The sequence below is a fragment of the Cyprinodon tularosa genome, unplaced genomic scaffold, assembly GCF_016077235.1.
Source record: "Cyprinodon tularosa strain WSP-4 unplaced genomic scaffold, ASM1607723v1 ctg128, whole genome shotgun sequence".
Classification (NCBI taxonomy): domain Eukaryota; kingdom Metazoa; phylum Chordata; class Actinopteri; order Cyprinodontiformes; family Cyprinodontidae; genus Cyprinodon; species Cyprinodon tularosa.
The window spans coordinates 256,392-262,997 of NW_024038092.1; positions in this window are offsets into that span (position 1 = coordinate 256,392).

The following is a 6,606-nucleotide window of genomic DNA, read 5'->3' on the forward strand; positions in this document are numbered from 1 at the left end:
GATTAAAGGGGTCATAGAATGCAAAGCCAAGTTTCCGTTGTCATAGATTAATAACATATTTCAGTGGGTGAAATGGACGTACAGAGAAGTTCAAACTCCATCAACACCTCCTTTCTATGCAAATCTCACAATTCTAAACTTCCACCATAAAACGGGAGAATCCAAACGAAGCCCAGAATGGTTCACTGGCCCAAGGATTAGGGGGGAGTATGAAGTGTCGACTGCAGGGGCGCTGACTTGACCGGACCTCAGCAGAAAGCCATGAGCCGCCCGTCCTCAGCTGAAGGAGGGGGGCTGGGGACCGGTAAAAGACATCCCAAGTCTCCCGGAATTTCCGAGAGTCTCCTTGATATTGATAGATGTTGTTGGACGCCCACGAGTCGGATAAATTGTGCCGGATTTTCGACTTTGCGACATGGTGTTTTTTTTAATGCAAGTGAGAGAGTTCAGGCAATACGATGATTTTTGCATCATGTGCGATTAGAACTACTTCAATTGTGCAGACAACGAGAGAGAGTGGGATACAGGGAGGAGGTTGATTGTGAAACTTGTGCAGCGTATCTGTCCAAAGTGATGTTCTGTTCAACGAGTGTTCCAGGTGACTGGTTGTCAGAGAGCGAGCTGATTGGATTAGTCAAAAAAATAAGCCAGTAAGTTTCGGTTTACTCTCTTACAGTCACCTAGTTACCACTCAAAGCTGTGCATCCTGTCAAATACGTTGAATCCTCCTGTAATCCAACATCTATATCTATAACTTCCGGTCATGCAAAGGTATAGGAGAGCTCGGGGCTCAGCTAAGCTGCAACCTGAGGTGACAGGAACTATTGTCACAGTTGTAGTGCGGATGATGGAAAGGCCGAGTCGCAGATGTTAAATCCCTTAAAGCAAACGTACCACGAGAAGCTGGAGGTGTGTTGCTTGCCAACCACAGCTAAAAAAAAAAAAAGAAGAAGAAGCTGCAGGTGAAACCATTTGGACTTGATCAGCCTAATGAATCAGCAGTCCAAAGATAGATGGAGACGGTTTACTCTGTCCTTCTCCAGGACCTGGTTTAGCTACAAGGCTTGGCTAACTGCATGCAATGAGGCTAAGGCTTTATTCTGCTTTCCCTGCCTCCACTTTTAAAAGCCAGTTACTGACCCAGCATAGATAAAGACAGGTACAGTAGGTCTGATTTAAAGCACTTTTTAGAAAAGGCTGATGAAAAATCTGGGATTCACATGGAAAATAATAGAATATAGTCTACTTTTTTAGATGTTCATTTATTTGCATTGTTGCTCTTAAATAAACACATTCTCAAAATATAAATAATTTTCATATATTTATAAAATATTTTTCATATATTAAAAACCATGAAAAACACAGATTTACCTTCATAAAGCCTCAGAAGGGCAACATTTATGTACAGAAAGTAAATCTGTACATTAAATTATGTTTTGTTTTTATAAAGTTATAAAGTGTGATAACTTAGTATAAGTTTAATTGGTTTTTGAATCTATAGAGCCCCCTGGAGAAAACTCCACCAGCCGCCACTGTTTTTTTAATATCATATGACCGAGACGGGAGAAAGAAGTAAAGTTACCTTTCAACAGAAAATAAAACACAGAAGGCTTTCTGACAGTCCAAATGGACATTTTCAGTGCAAAGAGATACTTTAGGGTTTTTTTTAGTTTTCACCTCTAAGCTTTGTCTAAGTAAATGTGCTGTATTACTTATGAAATTCCTGGGATCATTCGGGCACTGAGACCGCTCCACCCCTTTAAGGTGAAATTTCTAGGAAACTAAAAAAAAGAATCAAAAATCGAGGCATGGGATGTTGCCTGGTACGACACAGCCTCACCCTGAAGCCAGGTCTGAGGTTGGAATTTGTCAGGTTCATCGAGCCCAAAGGAGTGAAGCATGACCATCCCTCAATAGAGCCACCACCTGCAGGGGGAACCATGAATGGAACCCCAGCTCTGAACCCAAGTTATGGTTCATCATTGTTCATAACCAACAGCGTGTGTAAGCTTAAGGATGTACATTATTGTAGTTGTCAATTAGATAAACTAGGCCAGGCCTGCCCAAAGTTGGTCCTGGAGGCCCGCTGTCCCACAGGTTTTCAATGTTTCTTGGCTTCAGCATTGCTGATTCTGAAGATTTCAGATCAGCAACCGCTGTGCTGAAGCAAGGAAACTTCTAAAACCTGGAGCTCAGTGGTTTTGAAAAGAATTTACAGATCTACGATGGTCAGAAACCTTGCTACTTTGTTAGTGACCAAATTCTTATTTTTTGGGACAATTTACAAATAAATTATTTAGAAATCCTACAATGAGATTTCCTTTTTTTAATCTTTCATAGGTTAGTGTACCTGTGATGAAAATGACAGACCTTTCTCAACTATTTAGTAGGAGAAACAATGACTGAACAAATATATTTTGTCTTGCTGTAAATCCAGATGAAAATTAGGTATTAAGAAATTAACACACACAGATGTTTTGATTTAAATAAGGTTAAACTGATGTCTCATGAATTTGATCTATATATATTATTATATTTGCAAACATTGAAAGTAACACTTAGCATAAATCTGAGTTCATCTATGCAACAAATAAGGTCAATACATTGTCAAACACTGCCCAAGAGGAGGTAGGTCAATGTGCCCGGTGTGAGAGTGAAAGACACAGTTTGACCACGGGTGCCCTGGCTGAACTCTAGAGATGAGCAGCTGAGAGAAGCACTTTTCACAAAGTGAGAACTATTTAGCATGGGAGCGCATGGAGTGAAAGGAGGAGGTGGTAGCCAGCAGTGGGGAGTCTCTATAGTGACAATTTGACTTAGTGGGATACAAGGGAAAAGGCTAATGGAACTGCAGGAGGGGTAGCATGGCAGCGGAGTTGGCCCATACCAAACCTGACATACAATATCAATACACACAACAAATGCACGGTGTCCCACAGGGCGTGAGGAAGTATGTGTGCATAAGAAAGGAATAGAAAATGAGGGAGACAGAATTTCTCATAACCACACACATCAGCTTGGTTGGTAAACAGTATGCCCTCTTGTATGTCCTCCTATCTCTTCCTCAGCCACTCTCACACATCCTTACACTTACGCACACACCTGTCATGGCTAATGCAGGAGTAGTGGCAAGAGGATATAGAGCAAGGTGTCAGTACTGTCATCAGGCAGGCAATGAGCTGTAGGAAGCAGAAAGCGACAGTAAGGGGTGTGTGTGTGTGTGTGTGTGTGTGACAGAGAAAGAGAGAGGGAGAGAGAGAGAGATGGTTCTAGTAGACCTAGACATAGAGAAAAAGAAAGAAAAGTCAAGTAGTGGAGGCATCTGAAATGTAGGATAGAAACATGTCTCACTGATGTGCTCCTCTGTTACTGTCCCTCAGTCAAACGATCTGTTGTTGTGCCACCAACAGGCAGGTCGCCCTGAGGGAGAGGTGAGGCACCTCAAAGGGGATGCTAGGAAAAATCTCTCTCAGTGTCCGAAAAAAAAAAAAATACCATTTGGATTCTTCTGGCTAGTTTTTAGACACAAACTATTATCAATAAATAGCATTCATAGCATAACTTTTTTATTTGCTGTTTGCTTTTTATGAAAAGACTTTTATACACAGAACAAATACACTAGTCTAATATTTTAAGTCTATATCGCTATATATCGCCTATTGTAATTCTTTCCTATCAGGAAGTCCACAAACTGTAGTTAAAAGCCTTCAGCTGATCCAAAATGCTGCAGCCAGAGTTCTGATGAAAATGAAAAAGAGAGATCATATCTCTCCTATCCTGGCTTCTCTTCATTGGCTTCCTGTTAAACCCATAATAGAATTTAAAATCCTCCTTCTCACATATAAAGCCTTAAATGGCCAAGCTCCATCTGATATCAGAGATCTGATTGTTCTTATGTTCCTAACAGAGCACTTCGCTCTCAATCTGCAGGTTTACTAGTGGTTCCTAGAATTTCTAAAAGTAGAATGGGAGGCAGATCTTTTAGTTATCAGGCTCCTCTCCTGTGGAACCAACTACCAGTTTTAGTCCGTGAGGCAGACACCCTGTCTACTTTTAAGGCTAGGCTTAAAACTTTCCTTTTTGATAAAGCTTATAGTTAGAGTGGCTCAGGTTATCCTGAGCTATCTCTATAGTTATGCTGCTCTAGGCTTAGACTGCTGGCTCGTTCTTCATTTTGTCTCCATGCTAATTCTTTAGAATTTGTTGCGTTCCACCTATAACTGGATGTGCTCTCTTCATCCTCTGACATGGGAGCTGGCTCAGAGCTCGTCTGCCTGGCTGTGTGTTTCCTGGACGGGGCCACCTGTGGAGCTGGTTGACAGTTTGTATCTTTGCTTCTTGATCCCCAGTCGGCCTCAGCAGATGGCCGCTCACACTGAGCCTGGTTCTGCTGGAGGTTCCTGTCTGTTCTTCCTGTTTTTTTCCTCTCCACTGTCGCTTCAAGCATGCTAGGTGTGAGGGATTGCTGTTGAATCAACAAGTTGATGCAATCAACTGGTTTTCCTCAGATAGAAAACACTGAATCAGTCTAATTGAATTGTCTCTGTAAAGGGGCTCGAGGTGTCGAGGTGACATAGGTTGTGAATTGCCAGTATATAAATAAAGTGACTTAATTTGAATTGGTTGTGCTGCTTTTGGTGTTAAATGAGACATTGGAACAGTTTAAAGAACACAATATATCTAACATACAAGTTGGAAATGTAATTATAACAATGTTCATAAAAACCCAAAACATTTAAATGTCCTTTTAATAGTTAATTGTTGGAAGTCTTTTATTTAAAGAAAGGAGAAATAATTATAGAAGTGTTGTAAGTTTCTCTGAAGCCAACTGCCTTAGAGGTTGCTGCTACTGTTTTGAAGTATTATTGCACAAACCTACTTACATGCCAAACACAGAGATAATGTAAAACAAATCTTCCTTGATTTGTTCAACAATCTGCTTTCCACAACATGTGGGACATATTAATGATTCACAGATCCCTATTTTGGCTTCAAGGGTACGTCACAGAATATTTCAATCATGAGAGATTGTGCTGTAGATGACTACAGGCAGTGGATGATGGAAGAGATTTGTTCTTGAATGTTTATGCAGGGCAATCTATGAGCTTGCATCGTGTTTCCATACTTTGGCAGAAAAAGGTAAATCTTTTCATAACACCAGAAGTTTAGAAAAAATGCGGGGCTACATCTTAGATGGTGGAGGCTGTCAAGTTGGTTTATGGAGCGTCTCCATTCACTGGTCACTTTGCTCAGGAGCAGGAGGTATTTGACCACTAACCAGGCCAAGGATTGCAATGATCTGGTTGAACTGTCACTGTAAAGTGCCTTACAGATATAAGCGCTATATAAATAAACTGAATTGAATCAAATTAATGTAAATAGCTTTATTGTCCCGCAATGGGGAAATTTATCTCTGTATTTAACCCATCCCCTTGGGGCGCAGTGGGATGCCATTTTGCAACACCTGGGGAGCAGTGTGGGTCTTGCTCAGGAACCCAGAGTTTCGGCTGTGAGGATCGAACTAGATACTTGTAACCTTCTCAGAGCACAAGCGCACTGCTCTAACCACTAGGCCACTAGAAAAGATAGAGGAGCACAGTATCACAGCAGAAATGTTTTGACTGTTGTATTATGTGAGCAGTGGTCATCTTGTTGATCTGTTTCGTATTTATTTTACATATAGGAAACAAGGTTAACTCTCTTCAGAGCTATGCGTCTTGGCATGCATCTGGATTTAACCCCCTGAGCTAAAAAAGACAAAGGTTCCATTGTCATGACCTTGGCACTGATGACTGGCTTAATGAGTTACCCTTACTTGTACCATGCCAACTTTAATTAGTAACTCTGCCCAGCCTCTTATCACTGCTCATCTGATCCAACTGCTCCTGCCTCAATTTAAGGTGCTTGCATCTAGTCATCAGGGCCAGACTATTCTTGTTCTCTCTAGACAGTTTTGAGACTGTTCCTTGGTGTTTTATGATTTCCTTATCTAGATCTATTCTGCCTCTCAACCACTGAGCGTGCCTGTTCCTGTTCTGATCTGTTTGCCTGACCTGGCTTCTGACTCCTGGACCTCTGAGCCTGCCGGTTTCCTGATTTGATTGGTTAGCCTGACCTGGCTTTGGACTCCTGCTTGTTGTCTGGGGCTGAAGCATCTGGGACACTCTGGGCAGCGCCCCGACTTGTTGTTGGCAGCCACCAGCTGGAACCTTCCTTGTTCTCTGGTCATAGACTGAACTTGTAAACCAGGCTAATGACTTGTGTTAATAATCTTCCTCCGTTAGATTTACATGGTCACTAACCTGTGTTTCTCTACTGCAGAGTTTCCTGCTACAGACGTCCTAGCCACTGCTACTCCAATCTGCCTGTTTATTCTATCAAAGCCTTTTGTTATCCCACTGTCTGTCTTGCCTGAATACTAGGTCCTCTCTTCTGAATCATTGACATTCATAGTGACCAAACTGCAATCCTAGGAGTCACATAATTCCTCATAGCCATGACAGGGCACATGGAGTATAATCTATTAGTCTCCTGAACAGAGTGAGCGACTGGAGAAAGGGACTTATTTATCAAGGGTCGGGCCACAAAACCTCTAGGCAGCACCTT